Consider the following 26,481-nt stretch of genomic DNA (forward strand, 5'->3'; position numbering starts at 1 on the left):
CACTTATGGAAAAAAGGAAATTGCATGCTTGATTTGTCTCTTAGCCCAATGAGTAAGTCTTTTTTAGAGTTATACCAATGTATGCAAAAGAATTATTCTCTTTTTTCCCATATTAAGAGCACTTTACAATTAAATGATTGCTTTCAACCAAGATTTCCTATTAAGGGATATAATGTATTCTTCTGTTTTAGTCATAGTATGTTTCACAATCCTTTCTGAGAATAAATTTTGTTTTCATGTAGTCAGATATTTTTGAAAAGACACATTTATGACTAAGTAGTTTAGTGTGATTCTAGACTATTAAGAGTGAAATTATAATGGAAGGAAATACCTTTTGCTATAATGACTAAGTTTGTAGGAAAAGCTTGCATTTATTAAGCAGAGAAAAATACTATTAAATATCACTTTTTTTCCTCAAAAAATGATACCTACTAAAAATTCCTTCTAAGATATTTTTATTTACACTATTTTTAACGACGATTCTAGAAATTGTTTATTTCATTGATGATAATTTTTTATTTGTCTGAATATAAAAACTGTGTGATGGGTCATAGGTCCTGGGAAGTGACCTATATTCTAATTCAAAATGTGTCAGCTTTTCTTGGGTTGAAATTATCTGTTCTTTTTAATAGCAGGATATGTGTTGCATTGCATAGCATGAATTATGGTGATCCCTTGGGCCAGTTACAACCCAAAAAGCATAATTATTCACCAGATAGGACCTACCTACTCCCTTAGCTTCTATAACCATATATTTACGTTGTCTATTACATTGACCTTTCTTTTAGAAGAATAAAATAAAAACATTCAGCCCAGCCAAAGTTGCTCAGTGGTTGAGTATCAACCTCTGAACCAGGAAATCACAATTCAGTTTCTGATTAGGGCACAAATCCAGGTTGTGGGCTTACTCCCCAGTATAGGGCAAGCAGGAGGCTGCTAATCAATTGATGTTCATCATTGATATTTCTATCTTTCTCTCCTTTTTTCCTCTCTGAAATCATTTAAAAAATATATAAAAATAAACTAAAGAGTTCAGTTTAAGACTTAATGATTTAATTTAGAACTATGTAGAAATTTTAAAACTCTTATGTCACTGTCCTCAGAGACCTCATGAATTTTATCCATTCTACTAGAGGCCTGGTGCACAAATTCCTGCACTGGGAGCAATGTCCCTCATCCCAGCCTGCACCCTCTCCAATCTGGGACATCCCTCTCATAATCCAGAACTACTGGCTCCCAATTACTCACCAGCTGCCTGCCTGATTTCCCCTAACTGCTTCTGCCTGCCATCCTGATCACCACCTAACAACTCCCTTGCCAGCCTGACCACATGGGGGTGGCCATCTTGTGCGAGGGTGTGACAACCAATTTGCATATTACCTGTTTATTATATAGGGTAGGAGTGGGAGTCAGGAAATCAGTTATGGCCAATTTGGCGTTTTTCAAATAGGTAAGAAAAGGAAAACTAGTTTTTTCAAGGCCAAGACAGTATTTTTTCCCACTTATTTTTCTATTGTATAATGATCATCTACACTAATAAAAGGGTAACATGCAAAGAGACCGACCCTCCGCTATGCCCACCAGCCAATCACCAGCGAGTATGCAAATTAACCCAATAAAGATGATGGCAGCCATGGAGCTGGAGTATGTAGGAGGCTTGGGTTGACCCCGGCAATGGAGGAAGCCAAGCTTCCCAACCACCCTGGCTTCCACTCAAAGAGGGGATGGGAAAAATAAGGAGAGGCTGTTAGCCTGGGTTGCCAGGGGCCTTGGCCAGCCTGCAAACAGCAATCAGCCCCTCACCCAGGCTGGCCACGCCTCCCAGTGGGGACCCTCACCCCATAGGGTCATGGCCAGCAGGCAAACCATCACAGGCTCCTTGCCCAGGCTGCCTCACGCCCCAAGGGAACCTCCACCCTGATCCAGGACACTTTTCAAGGAAAACTAGCCGGCCCCCACCTGTGCACCAGGCCTCTATACTAATAAAAGAATAGTATGCTAATTAGACTGGGAGAGCTTCCAAGAGTCCTTCCAGATGTTCTTTTGGACAATGCCATGTGGCGGGGCCAAAGTGGAGACAGTTAGAGGCCAAGAGGGGAGGGCAGTTGTGGGTGATCAGGCCAGGATGGGACAGCAGTTGTGGGTGATCAGGCCATTGGGGTTGATCAGGCTGGCGGGAAGGGGACAGTTGGGGGTGAGAATACCAGCAGGGGGGCCAGTTGGGTGTGAGCAGGCCATCAGTGGGGGTCATTTGGGCGTGATCAGGACAGCGGGGAGGGGGGAGTTTGGAGTGAGCAGGCCAGCAGAGGGTAGTAGGGGGTGAGCAGGCCAATGGGGGGTAGTTGGGAGAGAGCAGGCCAGCAAAGGGGGGAGGGCAGTTGGGGCCAAGCAAACTGGCACAGGGAGCAGTTGGAGGTGATCAGGCTGGTGGGAGGAGGATTTGGGGACAAGCAGGCTGGCAGGCAGAGTGGTTAGGAGCAATCAGGCAGGCAGGCAGGTGATTGGTTAAGAGGCAGCCGTGAGAGGGATGTCAGACTGATGGTTTAGGCCTGATCCCTGTAATCCTGCAGTAGGATATCCTTCGAGGGGTCCCAGATTGGTGAGGATGCAGGCTGGCTGAGGGACTTTCCCCCTCCCCCCCATACATGGATTTTGTGCACTGGGCCACTAGTTATAAATAAAAGTATATATTTTGTAGTTTGGAGAATGTTTATTTTAAACTCAATAGATACCTACTTGCACAAAAACAGGCACTATAGTATCAAGCCAAAGAACCATGACATCACCCTGCTTCCTGGGCCATTGAGAGTTTGGCAAGGGCTCAGATCCTTTGTGCCTTGAACTAAATCATTCTTTTATTTAAGGTACTTACATCAAATGTTTATTTGTTCATCCCAGTAGAGTGTTTTGCAAACCATAAATCTGATTGGGAGGTGGAGGAGATGGGCTGTCCATAGTCATTACTTAAAAATCCTTTGGGAAGATATCATTCTAGATAGAACATACATTTTGTGTTGATGCTTTTCCTTTAATCTGAATGAAATGCTCTGGAGAGAAAGATAAACAACTTTTCTATAGTAGTTTTATCTACAAAGACTAGGTAGATAGAATAAAAAAAAGATGGCTAAATTATTGGGGTGGATAATGGTCATTGCTGATGAATCCATTGCAGGGCCCAGGCTGGTTAACTCTTAATTCCACTGGAATGGGGAGATGAATTTACTGTGTGTTCATCTTGCACAGGAAGATATAGCCAACATCCATTGGCCTTTTGGAATGATGCAAATGAGAAGTAGGACTGGCATGAAAATCTGCATATATGAAAGTCATTTCACTTTAGAGCTTAAATTGACATCAATGATCTGTAAAATGTAACTTTATCTTCAAGAAGAATTATTTGTTTGTTTTTTATTGCTAACTGCTTGCTATGGGAATCATGGTGACACTGCATTAACTTTCAATATTTGTTTAGAACATTTCTCTCCCCTCAATCTCTTGCAGGTTAGCCCTTAGAGGCTTACCATAATCTTCATCACCGCAGTCCACCAAAAGACTTTAGGCCTTGGAAAAGTGACTATAACTACAACTTTATGCTATGATGCTACAAAGCCACAGAAAGAAAGTCAGTGAAATGATCTTGTAGGCATACATGAAGATTGGCAGCCATCAAGTTTCCCTAATGTCTGACGGACCTACAAGTCAGTAAAGCATAGTAGGCCAATCCTTATTATCAAGAACCTTGTGATCTCCACAGTTTCATTATAGTAGAATTTTATTATTTCAAAGACTTACTTAAATTGTTCCATTTTTTAGAACTACAAATGGTACCCAGTTTCTCTGCTGGTAACAATGAAGAAGAAAAGAAGTAATAAGAGTATAGCAAGGTTAATAGATACAAAGATCAGCATATGAAAATCAATTACTTTCCTATATCCTGACAATAATCCATTATAAAATGGAATTGAAAAAAGAATTCCATTCAAAATTGCAGTAAGCCCTATACAATATCTGGGAATATCTGGGAGTAAACCTAACAAAGAGTGCAAGTGCTTTAAGGAGAATCAGTGAAGAAGACAACTTTAAATTAATATATTTACTATGACACATATTTTCAAAGTCATCCACAAAATATACTATTTTATAAATATATATTTATGTAAAAGTATAATATACCGTGGACTGGGAGGTTATTTACCAAACTCATAGTGTCTTGGAAATTGGGGTTGGAATTAGTGTTGGTTTAATGGTCAGAGGGGACTTTAGTTTATTTCTGTACCAAAACCAATTTTAGTTTTATATATGATATTCATATTAAAAATATTTTATTCATATATTACTTGTATATTTAAAAAGTTCATTCATGGATACAATATTAGAGTACTATAATCATATAGATCAAAACACAAATTTGTATGCTAAGAATATGAGTGACTCTTAATTTTCTTTTTTACTTTAAGATGTTCCAAGTATTATTTTCTATGGTCTCAGAAAAAGAAGTGAAATTGCTATAGATGTAGTCAGACAATATTAGGGGCTAAATGCCGATGACAGGCAGAGGAGAAGAGCCAGGTGCACCGATGACATGTTAGGAAACAAAACATAATTTGAAGACATCAGGCCAGAGTTCAAACTAAGTATCATCATTCTAGAAATTCAGACAGAATTTTAGTTGGATTTCCCCCACTATCAACAGGAGATAATCCTAATATGTAGGTTTTTTTTGTTTTTTTTTTTATTAAAGATAATGAATTTAAAAATCTTTATGGGGGACTTGTTACATATGAGGATTTAAAAGATGGAAATATGAAGATGAGAATCTAAAAAGAGATGTAAAACATTCAACAATCATAAGTTATCAGCCTGGGGGAAGCTGAATATCTAGAAAAAAATATAATAATAATAATAATAATAATAATAATAATAATAATTATAAAGAGCTAGGGTACATCACATCCAAAAGACCACATGGACGACCAAACCCCACAGGCTGGCGGCAGGAGGGTCTGTAGACCCGTGTCGCCGGGAAACAGGCGGGAGTGATCTGTGGGCCTCTGGCCGCTGCAGCTCGGCCACAGGAAGGATCTGTGTGTCCTGGGCCTCTGGAGAATGGTGGTAGGAGTGCTCTGTGGACCTGGGGCCACTGTAGTGCTGCTGCAAAAGGATCTGTGTGCCCTGGGCTGATGGGGAACGGTGGTAGGAGTGCTCTGTGGACCTGGGTCTCTGGGGTGTAGCTCTGGCAATGGTCTTTGGGCCCTGGGCCACCTCAGCATGGCTGCAGGAAGGGCATGTGTGTCATGGACTGCCGAGGAATGAGGGCAGGAGTGGTCTGTGGGCCCCGAGCTGGTACAGCGTGGCGGGAAGGGTCTGTGGGCCGTGGCCAGCCTGGGCCCAGCAGAACTCTAGGTCTCATAGGATCAGGGGCATGGCCAGCTTCAAGGAGCCCCATTCCTCGAGGCTATCAGCCAGGGAATTCCATTCACCTGCACTCCAAACCCTGAGAGGAGGGAGGAGGGAATCTGTCTAAATACCAAATATTGGCACAAAGTACCTCTGAAGTCGAAAGAATCCATTACAGAATGTATCCAAAGGCCAACTATTGGCACAAGGTATCTCTGCACCAAAGGAAAGCATGTTGTCAACAGAATGTGTCTGAAGAGCAAGTATTGGCACAACATACTTCTGTAGCTGAAAGAAAGTTGTGGCATAAGCAGAATATGTCTGAAGAGCAACTATTGGCACAGCATTCCTCTGAAGCCAAAAGAAGCCGATGTTATTGACAGAAAATGTCTGAAGACCAACATGCCTCTGAAGCTGAAAGAAAGCAGTGGCGATGACACAATATGTCTAAAGAATAATCATCAAGTACTACCAATACTGGTAGGAATTGCCTTCACAGCGAAAATGGAGTACATGAGGATGCAATTCTCGAACATAGTTGTGGTGGAATGACTGTTAGATGTCAATTTTGCCTATCACTAAATTTCTCAGATGAAAAATCATCTGATGGAAAATTTACTTGATGTTGTAGCAAAGGTAAAGTTTGTCCAAATGATATACGTTTTCCAAAATACTCAGCATATTAAAAAAAAATTAATGATAAACGAAGATTCTGACAGTAAAAAATTCATGGAAAATATTCAATAAATAGTTTTTTTTTGCTTTTACTTCAATGGGTGCAAATATTGCATCGCCATCAGGTTATGGGCCATACTGTTTTAAAATATACGTACAAGTTTATCACCATACTGGAACTTTACATCCTTCGATGGTATTTCTTGGAAGTTTGTTTAACTCTATATTTTAGATACAGCTGAAGCAATGAGTAAAAGATTAGCAATGCCAGAAAACCAGGGCTGCTCAGAAAGACTCATGAACAATATCAACAACCTCATGCATGAAATAAATTAATTAACAAAATTGTATAGGATGCTGCATAAGGTAGAAAAGGAAGCCCAATCTGAAGCAGCAGCAAAAGGTATTGCTCCTACGGAAGTAACAATGGTGATTAAATATGATCGTAACAGTGATCCGGGTAGATATAATTCTCCTGTGTAACTGAGATTGCTTTCAAATTCAGAAACAAAGATGGAGAACCTCCTTTTGAAAGGGACTTGCTCATTGATTGCAAATCAGATCCCAACAATCCGTATGCCACTAAAATGAAACAAATCAATATCCTGTTTCCTACATTAGATGCAATGACATATCCTATTTTTTTTCCAATGAAATTGCTGGGGAACAGATATTGCATTAGGACTTAGAGACAACAGTGTAATAAAAAATAATACTAGACAAAATGTAAGAACACTACTCACACAAATGCAGTATTATGGATTTTATCTCTCTACGCACGACACATTCAATCTTATTTTAAATGCAGGAAAATTAACTCAACAGTTTATTGTCGATTCATATTAAAAAATGGAAGCCAATCTAATAAATTTCATTAAAGCAAACCAATCTAAGTTGAGAGTTGAAAAATATAGTGGTTTGATGGATTATCTCACATCTAGATTTGAAAGTGACAATGTACCAATTGGTAAAATGATAATACTTCCATCATCTTTTGAGGGCAGTTCCAGAAATATGCAGCAGTGAATCTATGGGGCAATTGTAATGAAGCTGTTAAACCTTATTTATTCATAACCATGGTGTTCAAACCCAAATGTGCAGATATTACAAACAATTTACAACACTGGCAAAAAGTTGAAAACAGACCTGACTTGGTAGCCAGAATTTTTAATATTAAGCTGAATGCTCTTTTAAATGATATATATAAATTCCATTTATTTGGTGAAGTAATAGCAAATATTCATGTCATTGAATTTCAGAAATGTGGATTGCCTCACACTCACATATTATTGATATTAGGTAGTGAGTCCACATTATGAATAGAAGATGACAGTGACCATGTAGTTAAGGCAGAAATTCCAGATGAAAACCAGTGTCCTTGACTTTTTCAAATTTTTTTTTTTCAAATTATAAAATCAAATATGGTACATGGCATGTGGAATACAAAATCCAAAGGGTCCATGTATGGAAAATAGAAAATGCTCAAAGGGATATCCAAAAGAGTTTCAAAATGTGACCATTGGGAATATGGATGGATATCCCAAATACAAACAAAGATCTGGTAGCACCATGTCTATTGGAAATAAAGTTATCCATAACACTTGGATTGCCCCTTATAACTCATATTTGTGCCTTAAATATACTGTCATATAAACGTTGAAGTCTGCACATCAATTAAAAGTGTCAAATATTTATTTAAATATATCTATAAAGGACATGATTGTACAAATATTCAGATTTCCAAAAAAATATTATTAATCATGATGAAGTACAGGACTTTATTGACTCCAGTTATGTGAGCGTTCCTGAAGCTGTTTAGAGACTTTTTGCAATGTAAATGCATGACCAATCTCATGCAATCACAAGATTAGCTATTCATTTGCTAAATGAACAAAATTTTTGTTTTCATACTGATGATTTTGCTGAAGTTATAGGTAGGGCTAAAAGGCAGAACTCAACTTTGATGGCTTGGTTTTTATTGAATAAAGAAGATTCTGAAGCACGTAATTATTATTATTGGGAGATTCCACAACATTATGTGTTTAATAATTCTTTGTGGAGAAAATGCCAAAAGGACAGAAATAAAATATTAGGTAAACTGTTCACTGTGAACTTTAGAAAACCAGAATGATATTACCTTAAACTTTTGCTTCTGCATGTGCAATAAGTTTTGATGATCTGAAAACTGTAAGAGATATAATTTATGATACATTTCATGAAGCTGCTAAACATTGAGAATTATTAATAGACAACACTATCTGGAAAGTGTATATACCCAAACAACTACGGCAACTGTTTGCATATATATATGTATGTTTGCATGTCCTTCTGATGCAGACAAATTATGGGATGAGAATAAATTGCATTTTATTGAAGATTTTTGTTGAAAATTGCACAGAAGAGAAGGTGCCTATGTGAACTGTGAAATGTATGCCCTTAACGAAATTCAAGAAATATTCACATTGCATGGAATGAAATGTTCACATTTCAAACATCCGGACTATCCTTTACATGTGATGAATCCTACGAGCGACAACAGGCAGAGGTTTTGTTAAATTCTCTGAATGATGAACAGTTGGCAGCCTTTCAGACTATTACTTCAGCTATCAAAAATCGAATTGTACACCCCAAATACTTTTTCTTGGATGGGCTAGGTGGTAGTGGAAAAACATATCTTTATAAAGTTTTAATACATTAGAGATTGTGGTGGAACTTTTTACCCACAGCGTCTACAAGAATTGCTTCAAATTTACTTCTTGTTGGAAGAACCTTTCATTCCCAATATAAATTACCAATTCTATTAATTGGAACTTCAATTTTTAGATTTGATATAAAAAGTGAAGTTGCTAAAACCATTAAGAAGGCTCAACTTCTTATTGATGAATGCACTAGGGCATCCAGTTATGCTATAAATGCCATAGACAGATTACTAAGAGAAATTATGAATTTGAATGTTGCATTTGGTGGGAAAGTTCTCCTTGGAGGGGATTTTTTTACAATGTTTCAGTGTTGTGCCGCATGCTATGCAATTGGCCATAGTACAAACGAGTTTAAAGTTCTGTAATGTTTGGGGATGTTTCAGAAAGTTGTCTCTTAAAATAAATATGAGATCAAAGGATTCTGCTTATAGTGAATGGTTAGTAAAACTTGGAGATTGCAAACTGGATGGCAGTTTTCATTTAGGAATGGATATTGAAATCCCCTGTGAAATGATTTGTAACAGATCTATTACTGAAGCTACCTTTGGAAATACTATATCTATAGATAATATTAAAAATATATCTAAACGTGCAAAAAATTAGCACGTTCAAAAATTAAATGAAGAAATTTTGGATATACTTGATGGAGATTTTCACACATATTTGAGTGATGATTTCATTGATTCAACAGATAATACTGAAAAGGAAAATTTTCCCATAAAATTTCTTAATAGTATTACTCCTTCGGGAATGCTGTGTCATAAATTAAAATTGAAAGTGGGTGCAATCATCATGCTACTGAGAAATCTTAATAGTAAATGGGGTCTCTGTAATGATACTAGATTTATTATCAAAAGATTGCAACCTAACATTATTGAAGTTGAAGTATTAACAGGATCTGCAGAAGGAGAGGTGGTTCTGATTCCAAGAATTGATTTGTCCCCATCTGACACTGGCCTCCCATTTATTTTCTTAAATATTAGGTCTAGTAATAATTAATGTCGTTTTCTAATACTTTTTAAAATCGAATTTATTTAAACAATACAACAAAATTTAATCAACAATATAGTTGCCGTTGTTTTCTACTACTTGTGCCCAACGCTCAGGAAGCATTTTAATCCCTCTGTTGTAAAATTCTTGTGATTTGGATGCAAAAAATTCGGTCAATGCATTTTTGAGGCATTCTTCATTATTAAATTTTTTTCCAAGAAGAAAGTTTTGCAAAGAACGAAACAAATGGTAATCGGAAGGGGCAATATCAGGAGAATATGCAGGTTGAGGGAGAACTTCCCATTGCAACTGGCGCAGTTTTTCAGCAGTGATTCTTGCAGTATGCGGTCGTGCGTTATTGTGGTGAAGAATTACGCCCTTCCGATTAATCAGCGCGGGTTCTTTTTCTCTTAAAGCTTGGGCTAACCTTTCCAATTGGACACTATACACTGCACTTGTAATGGTTTGGTTAGATGGTAAAAGTTCATAATGAAGAATTCCTTTAAAATTCCACCAAACACACAACATCACTTTTTTCGCATGCAAGTCAGGTTTTGGCGTGGGCTGCGGAGCCTCATTTTTGTCCAACCATTGAGGCCGCCTTTTCAAATTAACATACAGCACCCATTTTTAATCTCCGGTAACAATTTGCTCTAAAAACAGCAAACGGTTTTGACGAGAGAGGAGCGAACTGCAAATTGTGACTCTTTGATTACGGTTGTTGTCGGTCAACTCATGAGGAACCCATTTTCCAAACTTTTGGACTTTGCCAAGTGCACACAATTGATTGGAAATTGTTTTTTGTGAACAATTTAAAGTTGTCGAAAGCTCTTGTTGGGTAATTTGAGGATTTTGCACCAAAAGAGCTTGAAGAGCTTCTTGATCAAAATTGGACACACGGCCTCTACCACTCTTGTCATCTAACGAAAAATTTCCCTCGTGAAATTTCTCAAACCAACGCTGGCATTTTCTGGCGCTAACTGCATCTTGACCAAGAGCACTACAGATGTTTTTTGCAGCCTCACTTGCTTTTCTTTCTAATTGGAACTCGTAAAGCATGCAGTGCCGAATATGCTCTTCATCCGCCATCTTCTTAGCCCTAGTTTTGCAACAAAAACCAAGCCAAACACAAACTTTTTCAAGCAAAACTTGTTAATTGCACTTCACACGTTCTGTAGATACCACGTGTTTGAAGGTTATGTCAATACAAGTCAACGCCAAGCAAGATTTTAAACGAATGTTTAAAAACGACATTAATTATTACTAGACCCGATAGTTTATTGACTTTTTACAGAGAGGAAGAGAGAGAGAGAGTTAGAAACATCGATGAGAGAGAATTATAGATCAGCTGCCTCTTGCACACCCCCTACATGCCTTTAACCGGAATCGAACCTGGGACCTTTCAGTCCACAGGCCGATGCTCTATCCACTGAGCCAAACCGATTTCGGCTGGCCTCCCATTTAAATTAATTCAACAACACTTTCCTGTGATGCCAGCATTTGCGATGACTATTAATAAATCACAAGGACAAACTCTAGACAGAGTAGGAATATTCCTACCTGAACCCTTTTTCACACATGGTCAGTTATATGTCGCTTTCTCTCAAGTTCGAAGAGCATGTGATGTTAAAGTTAAAGTTGTAAACACTTCATCACAAGGGAAATTAGTTAAGCACTCTGAAAGTGTTTTCACTCAATGTGTTATACAGGGAGATATTAGAATGAGTTTAATCACTTTATCAGTCATTTTTTGTATCAGTGTGGTTTTCATATCATTCCATGTTTTTGTTGTTTTTATATCATGTCTTTGTTGTTATATCATATGATTGTTTATTAATATTGTAAATTTATATATTATTTTCATATATATTTTACTAATTTTTCTTTCATCTCTGACACTTCTATTATAGAGAAAGGGTAAATACCAATATTAAAACATTTCCTCTAATTACTCCCTTTTAAGGTGATGAATTTTGTGCACCAGGCCATTAGTGTGTGTGTGTGTGTGTGTGTGTGTGTGTGTGTATACTATATATATATATATAGCCAGCCACTGGAAAACCGGAATGACTGGTCACTATGATGCGTACTGTGGCCAGTGAATCGACCTGATCATGGGGTGGGGCTGGCAGGCCAACCTCCCATGGCCCCCCCCCCCCCCCCGATCTCACCCTCCATCCCAATAGGGGACGGGGTCAGTCTGCCTACCTCCTGAAGCCACTACCCCCAGGCGGCCCCATCCCTAATCACCCTCCCAATAGGTGCAGGGTTGGCCTGACAACCTACTGCAACCCGTCCCCCCACTCAGCCTCACCCCAGATCATCCCCCCCACCCTGATCAGGGGCAAGGCCGGATGGCCAACAGCCTGTGGCCCCTACTTTCTGCTAGCTCCACCCCCCCATTAGCCCCCATACACCAATTGGGGTTGGGGCTGGCTGGCCAACTGGGCATGGCCCCTCCCCTGGCCACTGACCCCTGATCAGCCCCCCTCACCTCATTTGTTCAGCTCACCACCCACAGCCCCTCCTCATGGCCGGGCCTGCTCCCTTCCCCCTCCCCCCCCAATCGGGGATGGGGCCTGCCAGCTAATTGCCCTGATTGAGGCCATACCAGCTGGCCAACCTCTCACCATCCATCTCCTCCTCCCTACAGGCCTGGCCCCTATCCTCCCCAATTTGGGGAGGGCCCAGCTGGACACCACCCATGCATGAATTCATGCACTGGGCCTCTAGTATTCTATAATCAAAAAATTAACCACAAATGAGTCATATCAAAATACATGAAATAGCATCAAGGTTATTCTAAGAGGAGAGGCAGAGTCTGATGCCCAGTTAATAAAGGCCTGCAGACTCTGCCTCTGTCCATTAGGGAGAGCCTATTATTCAGCTTTGGCAGGTGGATAAAACTAGCCTTGCAATGGTGGTGGTGGCTATATATATTACCTTTGTGTTCTTAAAGCATTACATTTTTCCTCATAATAATCTTATTATCAGTGAGAAAACAGCTCCAGAGAGGTACAGCAACCAGTCCAAAGTCACAGAGCTACTGAATGCCATCTGTTTTGTTACTGACATGATTCTGATCAGTTTACTCTGTCACACTGAAGCAGAGCTTCTGTTTAGATAGCTCACTCCTAGAGATTATCTCTACGGTTTTATTTCCCTTAATGGGTTAGTGATGATTAGGATACCTACCTTATTTGTTGTTGTACATTTGCTGGCAACTGACAGACCAAATGAGGTGTCTCCTTTAAAAGCCTTCCTTCTAGCCACTTAGTACATTACTGGACATCACGTTTGAACATTTATGGTTGCTTTTCTGGGTTAAATAATTATGGATTAAAAAAACATTATTTTCATTGATCCACAAATACCTATTACCTAGCTGGGATGCTCTTTCAAGTAGAATTCTATTTCTTTGTACCTGATAGAAAGCAGCAGTATTAGCCAGATAATAAAACCAGGAATGACCCTGAATGGGGTAGGCAAAAACAAGGGAGGGAGAGGGAAAAGAAACACTGTAATTCACTGGAGAACTGGCACCAGGGAACATAAGTGTGGTTGGGCAACCTTGAAAAGTGCAATATGTTAAAGGAGTTACCAGTAATACTTTTTTATTGGACAGCTTTATGTAGGCACTGAAGTGATTGGAATCTGGTGAAGGCAGAGATGAAGCCGAAATGCACAGGGTTGCAAGGCCTCTTATCGGGTTAGTCAAAATATTAATGGAACTGTTTATGGCTCTGAAATGAAAGTTGGTTTCCCTGATGCACTGTGTCTCCTGTGTTTGTCTCATTATCTTCTTCTGTTTTTCTCAGCAACCTTCTCTCGTGGGCTCACTGCCCGTAACTGAGCTTTTCCTCTGCTCTGGCTCCCATGCTCTTCACCCAGAGCCCTGGAAACACATTTCAACTGTTCTATTAGTTGCAAATCTCAGTTGGTTTTAATTGTTCAACCTAGAGTGGAGGCTGAATGTATTTAAAGAGAGATATTAGGGTGTTTAGCCATTTCACACACACACAAAATGTTAGAGAATACATTGTAGATTACTTCAGTTAAACATAAACTATGATTATGACAATTAAGCCCTTGTCTTCTCAATTTACTTTTACCTATGCTGCACAGATTATACAGCAGAAGAATTTCAGTTTTCTTTATGAGTTTTTATTTTCCTCAAATACAAACGTTTTTTCCCAAACTTAGTGCTATAGCAATGAGTAAGTGTCTAACGGATGCTAATATGTTAATTCCCACTGATCTAATTTTAGCAAGTGGTACTGGTTTGAGGAACATTGTTAAAGTAGTTAGCCTGGAGCTGGGGGCCATAACCTAGAGTGGCCTCAGTGGATGGAAGCAGATTGCAGTTGATGTAACAGATTGCTCACCTGGTGAGCATTCAGCCTATAGATACAGAGGTCTCCAATTTATCAGTATTTATGAACCCCACATTTATGGAATTGGTGCTTGTACATCAGAGCAAATAAAGGCAATTTCATAGAAAAACGTTGCTCTAAAGATTCCATATAGGATATACTTCTCATAATAGCAATGAGAAGTAGAAGTTATCTGGAAAATAAAATAAACATATGCAGAAAAAGTTATAGCTGAAAATTCAGCAATAAATAAAATAATAAGCTGAAGATATTGTGTGATTTCCCCCCCCCCAAAAAAAAAAATTTTCCAGTGCTGATTTGATCTTAGTCAGACTGAGTTTGATAACTGGTTACCATTCTTGTGCTGTGTTGAGCAGAATCTCATTTGGTCAGCATCATTGGGTAATGACGTATTTTCTGTGTGTGCATTTTCTGGGAAATTGAAGACTAGCCTTTCAAGGACTCAAACTTTTAAAGAAAAGTTTAGGTAAATTTTTTTTTTTTACTTATAGTCCTTTAAAACTGAGTCCATTGAACACCATTTAGCATTTTCTTGACAACTAAAATTCATCTTGAGAATTTCATTTCTTATATTCTGAAGTGTTATGATTTTTCTCTGGTATATTGTTTAGAGTGGTTCATATCCATACTAAATGATACTGGATTGTTCTGAGTCTATTGTTCTTTTTTCCCACTAATTCTTTTAAAAATATTTTTATTGATTTTAGAGAAGAAGGGACAGAGAAATAGAAACACCAATGATGAGAGGCAATCATTGATTGGTTACCTCCTACATGCCACCGTGTTTCCCCCAAAATGGGACATCCTTTGAAAATAAGACCTAGCGCATGGAAAGATAAGACATCCCCTGAAAATAAGACATAGTAGAACTTTGGGAGAAAAAAATTAATATAAGACACTGTCTTATTTTCAGGGAAATGGTACTATTGGGAGCCAAGCCTGCAACTAGTGCATGTGTCTTGATCTGGAATTAAACCGTGACCTCCTGGTTCACAGGTCAATGCTAAACTACTGAGCCACACTGGACAGGCTCCACTAATTCTTATCTTTTGTCAAGTAGTACTTTACTATTCTAGTGTGTTCTTCCTTCTGGTTTTTCATTACAACTTTACATGGAATGAGAAAGCAGATAACCAAGAATATTAAAAGTAGAAAATATCAGTAAAAGTAAATGGATTACGAGGACCTCTCTAATTAGTAAAGCTCATGAACTTTTATATCATGTGTGTGTGATTTGTCTTCCACATTTTAGGACTAACACACATAGTTCTGGAGAGGTGACCTACATTTTCTATCTTTTAGTTTCTCATATTCCTCAATTCACTGATTTTCTCCCCTTCACACTAGGCTTCCTTTTCTTTTATTGTCAACTAGCGGCCCCGTGTATGAATTCGTGCACCAGTGGGGTCCCTCAGCCTTGCCTGCTCCTTCTCGCAATCAAGGGCCCCAAGGGGATGTCAGACTGCGGGTTTTGGCCTGATCCCCGGAGGCCAAAATCAGCAGTCTGACATCCCCTAAGGGATGTAATAGTGGGTGGGGCCAGGCACCACTTCTGCTCATCCCAGCCCCACTGCACCTGCTGCCACTGCTGCCCAGTATTGCACTGCTATGGAGGCAAGAGAGGCTTATGTCACCGCAGCTATACTTGCCAGCTGTGAGCCTAGTGTCTGGCACTATCAGTCAGCTGTGGGAGTGCTCTGATCACCAGGGGGCAGATCCTGTGTTGAGCGTCTGCAGCCTGGTTGTCAGTGTGCATCACAGCAAGTGATTGACATGTTGACCAGTTGTTTGGTTGCTTAGGCTTCTATATATATAGATAACACTTTCTCTTTTAATTATTCATTTCAGTTTCCTTTGGTGCCTCTTTGTTTTCTCCTCTCTTATGTAATATTTTACTCTCAGTGCTCATCTCTTCATATTATTTTGGCAAGCCATCAGCAGGTGATTGCTCAAGGTTCTTTGGATATAATATGGGAAAGGAAGATTACTAGGGACGATGTTTACTTATGGGCATAAATATGAATCAGAGCTCAAAAGACTAGGCAATAGAGCAAGTTGTGACTATGAGGGAGTAAGTAAGTGGCATGGTCCCATATATAACAGAATAATAGAGGAGGGCTAATCTGAACAGACGGAGAAGCTCGAGCTGAACTCAGTTCCCCACATTTAGGCACTGTGTGTAATACAATAGGAAGAGGATGCTCAGCAGCTGGTAAGTTAGGGATAGTGGGTACGCACTCACCCACTCCTGCATGGGTCTTCAGATTTGAAAATGGAGATATTACAAATAACATATCTGTGTTCAAGCCCAGAGCAGCAACTGGTGCCCAAATCGTCTATCCCTCTGTGAGCTATCCTGCTTTACTCTCATTGATTTTTTTAGATAAGATCAGCATAGTTGTGTGTCTATATAGAAAAAAAGAGATCAAAGAAGGGGAAGCAACTATTAACTTTTTTATTTATTGGGAGAAGTGTTATAAAATGCATGACATTAGTTGCTACCTAGATACTAATGATTCTTAAATCATTTCCAGCTCAGAGAGCTCTGTATAATACAACCAACTTATGAATGCCTTGATGCCACTCCAGTTAAACAGTGGAACATGTGAAAGTGGCCATGTGATATGAATGGAGAAAATACATAAGACCAAAAACATGGTTTTATTATCAACATTGTCCATTTGCTGCCATGACTACCAACCATACAGAACAATGAAGAGATTTATAGAACAACTTTCCAACCATCTGCTGGCAAGATGATTATATTAAACTCATCACGGAGAGCACGTGATCTATATTGCTAAAATGACTACTGTTCTGTCAGCATATGGGTTTAGGAAATACCTTTATTGCTATGCCATTATTGTTATTTCATTATTGATATTACTAGAGGCCAGGTGCACAAAATTCATGCATGGGTAGGGTCCCTAGGTTTGGCTGGCGATCAGGGCCAATCAGCAGAATAACTGGCTGGTGATCAGGGGGCCCCTGCTGGCACCTGCCTTTGCTGGCCTAGTGCCTCCCAATTGCTGGCCACTCCTGCTTGCTGGTCCCATCCTCTGCTGCTGCCACCGCTGACAGCCTCACTCTGCGGGCTGGAGGCAGCTGCTGCATTGTGCATCTGCCCCATAGTGGTCAGTGCGCATCATAGCTGCTGGTTGTTCCACCGGTCATTCTGCCATTCAGTCAATTTGCTATTAGGCTTTTACTAGTATTATATTACCTGTTTTATTTCCTGTTATTTTCCTGCAACATCATGCAAGAGCAGGAGACTCCATAGAACGTACTAGCTTCTTGAAGATTTGGCGATAACATCAACTTGGAGGTGATATCTTAAAATATTGGGGTGTTTTCCTACTGGAGAACTGGATATGTTATGTGCACTAAAATAGTGCAGTTTCTTCTAGAGATAGAATTAATGTGTCTGGTGTGAGCAACACTTCTTCTTATTACATACTAGAGGCCCGGTGCATAAAATTCATGCATGAGTAGGGTCCCTAGGCCTGGTTGGTGATCAGGGTTGATTGGGGCCTTCCTTCTCCTGGCTGGCAGCGCTGGCTGGGACCTTCCTTCATTCTGTGCCAACCCCTGGTGGTTGGCGCATGTCATAACAAGTGGTTGAACTCCTTGAGGACAATTTGCATATTAGCATTTTATTATCTATAATAATAAAAGCATAATATGCAAATTGACTGAACAACCAAACAGTAGAATGACTGTCTGGACGACCTTCTGGACAACCAAACTATGACACACACTGGTGCCAGGCCAGCCAAGGTGGATGTGATACGGTTGGTCGGGGGGGGCTCCACCATCACCACATGATTGCCCCAGAGAGGGAGGCCCAGTCCACCAGCTAGTGATGCTGCGATGGGTATGCGGGAACAGACAATGATTGCCCCATAGGGGGAGGCCCAAGCCAGCCAAGTGATTACACTACACACCTGACTTCCACAGGGAGGCAACTGGTGGCGGGGGAGGTGGGCAGTCCCTCACAGATGGCAAACTGTGGCAGTGGTGGGGATGGGGCCAGCTGCCAGCAGCTGGGGGAAGGAAAGTCCCAATAGTTCCTGATCACTGGCCAGGCCTAGGAACCCTACTTGAGGTGTCCTGAATTGCAAGAGGGCACAGGCTGGGCTGAGGGACACACCACCCCATGCACAAATTTCATGCACTGGGCTTCTAGTATAGGATAATTACAAAAGATAACTTTTGCTTCATGACACATTAACTTTAGGTTTTGCTATTTTAGTTGTCTTAATACAGGGGGGAAGAATGGTTCAGAGAGGGCCTAATTATTACTTCTACCAAACATGAGGTCAAGACAGTTATTTGGCCCTTAGAAGCATTTTAAGCAGAGGGGACAACATTATTAGTTCTAATAAACTTGAGGAGTGGCAGTGAGAATATAATGGCTGACACCCACAAGATGGCTTTGCCTGTCCACCTGATTTGTCATGACATCTGGTGAGTATTAAATACACACAAATACAACATAAGTATTTTCACACTTTGTGTCCATTCTGAGAAGTCCACTTTCATTTTCCCCTGGTGTTCTAGTATTATTCTTGTTCTAAGACCCTTGCTACCCACCCAGCTCCTTCCATCAATCAGTGTGGATCCATACTTTAGAATATCTCTTCCACTTCCACGAGAAGTGGATGATTGAGTTTACCACTCAAAGTTTTTTTGTTTGTTTTTTTCCATTCTGACGGTTGCCCTTCACACTGTCCTTCAGAGCCACCAAGAGTAAGCAATTTGTATCTACATGGCTTTTATTCACATTGCCATTGTTTTTGGAGCTTATTAGATTGATAAGTATATAATATATTGTTTTAGATATTTCTGTTGTTATTTTGGTAATTTAATAGGGAGGAGTAGATTTAAAAATATATATATTTTATTGATTTTCCACAGAAAGGAAGGAAGAGGGATAGGGAGCTAGAAATGTCAATGAGAAAGAAACATTGACCAGCTGCCTCCTACACACCCCCTGCCAGGGATATGCCTGCAACCACTATACATGCCCTTGACGGGAATCGAACCTGGGACCTTTCAGTCAGCAGACCCATGCTCTATCCACTGAGCCAAACCAGTTTTGGCGGGAGGAGTAGATGTTTTAAATTTGCTGTCTTTCTAAAAGTGTCATGTATGTATGCAATACTAAGCAAATTTGTTTTGTATAAATTGTTGTTAAAAGAAGAATGAAATATATTTCATTAAAGAATTTAGTGCACTCTGCCTTATTTAAAGAAAATGTATGAGATATTTAAGTTTTCTCTTTTGAAGACTAAGAAATAGGATTCCATTTTAGACTATCTACAAAATGTCAGCAGAATAAGCACAGCAGAATGCCCTCTGTTTTCTTCAAGGATAAGTCATATGTCAGAAAAAATGTCTGAGCATATGACATCTTATAGAAAGATTTTGACCTCCAATGTGTATAATATTGTGGTCATAAGGATATGTACTAGTTGGTGTGATTTTTCTTATTTGTCAACTACATGACAGCTCTAACTTGTAAAACACATCAGACTCAGTTTTTAACATATGCTATTAGTTTGAAGATGTTGGCTCATAAATTGCATGATGGTCAAAATGGGGTCTTTTAGTCTGTAATACAGATAATCTTACCTTAATGGTGTTTTATTTTTATTAGATTTTATATGTAGCCTTCAGAAAATAACGCTGAACTTCTAGAGGGGAAAACCCCCCTCCAATTTAATGGTCTTCTCTTTTGATATTTCTTACTTGGCTGTCATTTATGAAACATCTTGATAAGCAAGATAGGTTTCTGGTTGTCAGAGTACATTTTTTTGCTCAAATAGTAGTAAGTTGAAGAAGGGTACTTTGAATTATGAAATAAAATCTCAGCAATGAAATAAGCATGATAATTCTATTCTACTTGGAAATATAGCAAATTAAATGAACACTATACAATATGTTCTTTTGAAAGACATATTAATATGAATTAGCTCATATGCAATTGGTAAATAGGGGAGTGATGTCAGCATAACATGGAGAGTGTTATGGCCTATGTCTCAGAATGCTAATATATTAGATTAAACTAGCAGATGTAAACTATTTCACAATTGAGGAGAAAGCCTTAGCAGTTAGGAAAATGTAAGAAAATAGCTGAAAAATTCTACAGAAATCACTTCTTTCCTGCAAAAAGTACCTTTCTGACAGTGGCTTCAAGAAAGGGGATGATTTTAACATGTGAAACTATCTGGGGAAACTGCAAATGCAGGAGCAGCAGCTGAGAACAGTGTTCTCATATTAAAAAATTGATGGAGAACAGAATATTTTGATTGAATTTTTAATTTTCATGTAATTAGCAGAATTATTAGAAATGAATTCTGCAGGGATCTACATATGAAAGCAGGAAGCACACGCTCAAGGGTGTAAGATTGCACAGGACGGATTGAGGACTTCAGGTGCGAATGTTAGCCAAGGCTTAACTGTGCTAGTGGATGTTTGAGGAATGTGATTATTTTTGTTTTCTACTGGTTTCAGAGTCCCATAGGTTTTCACTGGTTGCTTCTTTTCCCCATAAACATAGGGCTGTAGAGCAGAAATGCTTATAGTTGGACTAGGAAGACCTGGGTGAGCCTCCCCCAGTGCAAGGAATAGAGATTTATGAAGTGGCAAAGCATTGTAAGCAGATCATCTTATAGGCTTGTTGTGCAGATAAAATGAGATTACGTATGTGAAAGAGCTTTAAAATTTTTAAATGATTTCATTTTCTTGTTAAGAAATCTCCGAGGAATAAGCCTCTAGAAACCCTTCTTCGTCATTTTTTATTTAACAAACCTTTAGAAAGTGCTACCTCTGTGTGGGGCACTGTACTAGATACTGAGGGTAAAATGAGAAAAAATGTCATGTTCTTGCTCTCATGGAACTTACACTTCAGTGGGGAAGATGGAGTTAAATAAAAGGATCACATAAAATGATTATTTAATTAAAACCTATAAAGGAAATAAACATGAGCTAAGAGTGTATATAGTAGAACATTTTGATCTTGAATATGGCAATGAGGAAGTCTCTTGAGGAAGAGCTAGTTATGAATTGGACCAGTCTGAATAGGAGTTGATTATGTGAGTGTATGTGTATATATATACGCAAACCTGCATATATGTGTGTATATTTATGTGTGTACATGTGCATATGTAAAGGCTCATTCTAGACAGGGGTCAGGCTTATTCCAGACAGGGAAGCACTGTGTATATAGGTTCTATGGCAGAGAAGAGGATCAATGCTTGAGGATTTGAAAAAAAAGGCCAATGTGAAAAAGTATGGCAGTTGGGGTTCATTCCTGGTAAAGCCTCACAGTCCATGATAATGACATTGGGGTTAAACCTATGAACTGTGGGACTCGCTGAAGACTTATAAGTCATAAAATCAGATTTGCGATTTTCATTCTTAAAAGATATTTCTTACTGATGAGAAAAACAGATTATGAAGAGTCCAAAATTTTGTAGAGTTAGAGCCTATTATAGTAGTCCAAGAACTTTTCCTGGATAGCACTATGCTATCCCTATAACTGTGGAATAGGATGGTGGCCATGGAAATGCATAGATATAGGAACTAAAGAATGGAAATCTACTGGAGAAGCTATATTGTATACTAGAGGCCAGGTACATGAAATTCATGCACTTGGGGGGGGGGGGTACCTCAACCAGCCTCTGCCCTCTCGCAGTCTGAGAGCCACTACTGCTGCACTCTCCAGCTGTGAGTCTGAAATCAGGCTGAATGATGCTCCCCTACCACCACCACCATGGGAGTGCACTGACCACCAAGGGGCAGCTCTTGAGTTGAGCATCTGCCCTCTGGTGGTCATTGTGCATCATAGTGAGCAGTCATTCTGCCATCAGTTTGAAACTAGCCCTCTGACATCCCCCAAGAGGTCCCAGGTTGCGAAAGGATGCAGGCCAGGCTGAAGGACCCCACTGATGCACAACCAGGGCCAGGGAGGGACATGGGAGGTTGGTCAGCTGGAAAGGGATTGTGGGAGGGCTCCAAGGCATGTCTGGTCTGTGTAACTCAGTCCCAACTGGCCAGACCCCAGCAGCAAGCTAACCTACATTAGCATCTGCCCCAGGTGGTCATTACATATCATAGTAACTGGTCGACTGGTCGACTGCCTGCCCCCAGGTGGTCAGTGCCCATCATAATGAATGGTTGAGTGGCCTTAGCATCCATTAGCATATTATGCTTTGATTGGTTGAATGGCTGACTGGAAGACCAGACACTTAGCATATTGGGCTTTTATTATATAGGTAAGGGGTTATTGAAATACAATAAAGATAACATCTAGGTTTTTGCTTTGAGAAAGTGAATGATAGTGGTGACAGTCACTGAGTTGAGCATTAGATTTTAGGGAAAAGATAGTGAATTTGATCTTGGTCATCTGTCTGAGGTACCTTGAAGATTTCCAAGTGAAGATGTTGAGTAGCATATTAGACAGAGGAAAGGCTTGGCCTGGCTTGGAGTAATAAATTCACAAGATACCTGCATTAATTACTATTTGAATCTATGTGCAGTGATAAAATTATTGACAGAGAGTATAGACAAAAAAAAAAAAAAAGGCTAAACATCAATGTACCTCTAAGAACTAGAGATGAGAGCAGATTTTTCTTTCTCCTCTTTTTGTTGTATAGAAGCAATACAATTTCTCCTTAATAAGTAAGGTCAATTACCTTAGAAATATAGAGACTTCAATCTTTGCCAACTAAGTGGTGTGAAGAATTAAATACGTCTAGGTAGCAATCTCAGGCTCCAATTAAAAGAAAGTCTTGCTCTGTTTCCTGGTGGAAGGATTACCTTTTTGGGAAACAAGGCAACTAAAACAGTTGAGCATAAAGATATTGGAATATGGGAAGTGAACACTTTGCAAGTAGGCTATTAGGGATAATAATGATGGAAATCACTTCCACTTCCACCATCTAATTCCCAGAAACCACGTGTTTTTTGCTGGTTCAGAGCATGTATTGTATTTTTAGAAGAGTACTTATGGTACACACTAGAGTACATTATACCCTCTCCTCCCCCACCTTGAGGAATAAAACAGTAATTCCGCCAACTGCTGGGAGTACTAATGACAGAGAACCCTTAGCATTCAGCCCCTTTGAAGGAATGCCTCAGCTGAAGAAGGCTGCCTCTCCTATGGTCAAATTTCCTTCCCAGTACCTACTGAACTGAATGACTGGTTATGATGGGGATAAAAAGCCCAGTCCTCTTGATGTAACTCTAGACACTCCCATCTTCAGCAGTCCCCACAGGGTTAGCTGAGGCTTCTATTGGGCTTGCATGGCAGCTCAACTTCTATCTCTGTGTAATCCTGCTTCCTTTCATCTCTTTCACAGGCATTAATTCCAAGACTTCTTACATGCTAATCACCTTGTCAGAATCAATTTCATGAGAACCCACCCTGCAAGAGACTGTTGCCCACAGGTAACACTGATGGCTATGTAACAGAATCTTCAATGGGCTAGTCCTCTGTTCCATCTGACTGGAAGGTCAGGGTAAGACCAATGAATCCTGTGGATGAGAGCTTATTTGATCCTTTTGCTGAGGAAAAAATTCCCCTTCTAGATGCAATGGCATGTGGAATAACTTGAGGGAAATTAGAAATTCCCTAAGTCCATATTTGTTGGTGCTAGAAGAAGCATGTGGGTGGGGAAGACACAGTTGTGTACTGAATAGATAATATATTTCAGTAAGGTCAAATCAGTGCCCCCTCCACATGGAAAAGATCCAATGTAAGTAACCTGCCACACAGAGCCACTTCCACGACTCAGTATTTTGTGGGAAAGATAGGCAGTGCATTCTAATTAAACTTATATTCCATATATGTTCAGAAAGCCTATTTGGAATTGTCTTCAGGGCTCTTAGAGGCATATATATTTTCCTTTCCATCAATCCATGTAATTACTATAGTTATGTCATACCTAATATGTAAATATTATATATAGTACCTGTTATAACTTTGATATAAGTATTTTTTTCAAGTTCTAAACCTAAATATTTTGTCTCTCAGCTTCAACAATCTTTGGTGATTATTGACCACTTTTGGCATTCCTTAATGTTTTTTGATATCCATGTGATTAGAATGATATAAAAAAGGAAATACACTAAAATTTTAGACCAAAATAATGAATATGTGACATTTTTTTTCTGTTTTCTGAATTTTCAAAATTGCTATTATGTGACTGGGTATCTCTTTTATAGTGTGTGTATGTGGGAAGGATTGATCCCCTTCCCCCAAACAAAAGAAGGCCATTTTCTTTCTTTCTTTCTTTCTTTCTTTCTTTCTTTCTTTCTTTCTTTCTTTCTTTCTTTCTTTCTTCTTATAGAGGTATATTATGTTCTAAATAATTTAAATAATTCTCTAAAGAGATGGTTTACCGTTTTTGTTTTTTCCTGGTGGGAATTTAACATCTGTGTGTGCAGGTGTGGTTGAGAATAGCATGGGAACAGCAGTTTCTTTACACTTAGTAGTGGTGACATTTGAATATTTTAATAAGTTTTCATTATGTTGCTTACTATTCTTATCAGTTGCTAGAAGGAGAAATACCTAGGCAATGATTTAAGAATATATTCTTACCATACTGTTTTTCTTCTTTTCATTAAATGATATATAATTTTCTCTTACATTAGCACAAGGCAATTGTCTTATTACTTTGTTACCACAATTACTGAAATACTCATTTTATATATAATGTAATAAATAATAAAAGGCTTATATGCTGTATTTACTATACTCATCCTTGAGGGATGTGTAATTTCAGTGTGACATCTCTCCTTTTCCCCACAATGGTTTCATTTCAATCATTCATCAATAAATGTTCATCAGAAGGCATTCCTACGGAATTGAGTAGTTGAACTTTGCATAAATGTCAGTGTTTTGTGAGTAAGGCCTGAGTTAAATGAGTTTGCTGCAGTCGTCAGCTTGGAGTGAAGGAGGAGTGCCACCGTTGTGGCTTAAGGCTGAGTAGGCTAACGGCCCCTGCAAATGTAACTGGATTTTGAAGAATTCCACCAATTAATCTAGGCTGAAAATTTCTTTACTTGATCTTTTAGAATGTTTTTTTTTTTAAATAAAATAAGTAGTTCATTAAGCACATCTTATCTTTTTAAAAAAAATCTAATAGTTTAATATTTAATGACCTCAAGTAATTAATGATATTCTATGGAGATTTCTTAAAGCTTCCAAATTCCATAATTTGGGACATTTTGATTGCCAACACAACTGTACTATGACATCAGGGTTTAATCAGGGTTTAATCAGTGCTTACCCGTGGTTACAAAAGAGGACATTATTTTTTATCTTATTTGCTAGCAGACAATTGATCTCCTTAAATGTTCTATGAGGAATGTAGCTATACCATCATATGTTTAAAATATACAATTGGCCTGGCTGGATGAGTCGGTTGGATTATCATCCTGTATATCAAAAAGATTGCCAGTTTGATCCTCAGTTGGGGTGTGTACTGGAAGCAACTGATTGATGTTTCTCTCACATTGATGTCTCTGTCTCTCTGTCTCTCTCTCCCTCTCTCTCTCTCTCTCTCTCTCTCTCTCTTCTCTCTCTCTCTCTCTCTCTCTCTCCAGTAGGCATATCCTTTGATGAGGACTAAAAAGAAAAGGCACAATTGTCTAAACCCTTATTGTAGTAATTGTATTTTTCATTTTCAGGTACTGAAACTTATGGAACTTAATACACTTTTGTAACTAAAAAATAAATGATTCTTCTAGCATGAGATTCCTCTTATAAAGTGGAATTTCATCAACTCCTAGCTGTTTTCTTGAGCTTTGCTGGCACAAAGACACCTGAATCCTATCATCCAACCTAAAATAGCATTTTTGTCCTTGCCTAGCATAATGGGGTTGATGAAGAGTTGCTTTGTTTCCAGAGAACAGGAGAACTGCTTTGGTGAACTAGTGCATAGGAACACTCAGTGCACTGCCACATTTCTTTAGTAGGAAGGATTTATATTAAGTTCTAAAAGGGGTTCATATCTGTTGTTAACCTACATTTTTCATGAGGCCTTAATCAACCTATACTAGGTCCACGGCAGAAATTTTAAGCAGTTTTCTTTTGAACGGATATAAAAGCTTTTAAGTGCTGGAACAAGCAACAATTAGACTCAGCATAGGCTGTTTCAGATTTTCCCCAAACAGAACTGGCATCAACTTCACCAGCTTAAACTGGGCTTCTGCTGGAAATGAAAAAAAAATCAGAAGGCCTCAAATGTAATTCCATTTTGAATATACCAACTCTTAGTTGCTCTGCTGTAGCAACTGGAGATTCTGAAGAAATTGTA

Source organism: Pipistrellus kuhlii, unplaced genomic scaffold (genome assembly GCF_014108245.1).
Source record: "Pipistrellus kuhlii isolate mPipKuh1 unplaced genomic scaffold, mPipKuh1.p scaffold_m20_p_3, whole genome shotgun sequence".
Taxonomy (NCBI): Eukaryota; Metazoa; Chordata; class Mammalia; order Chiroptera; family Vespertilionidae; genus Pipistrellus; species Pipistrellus kuhlii.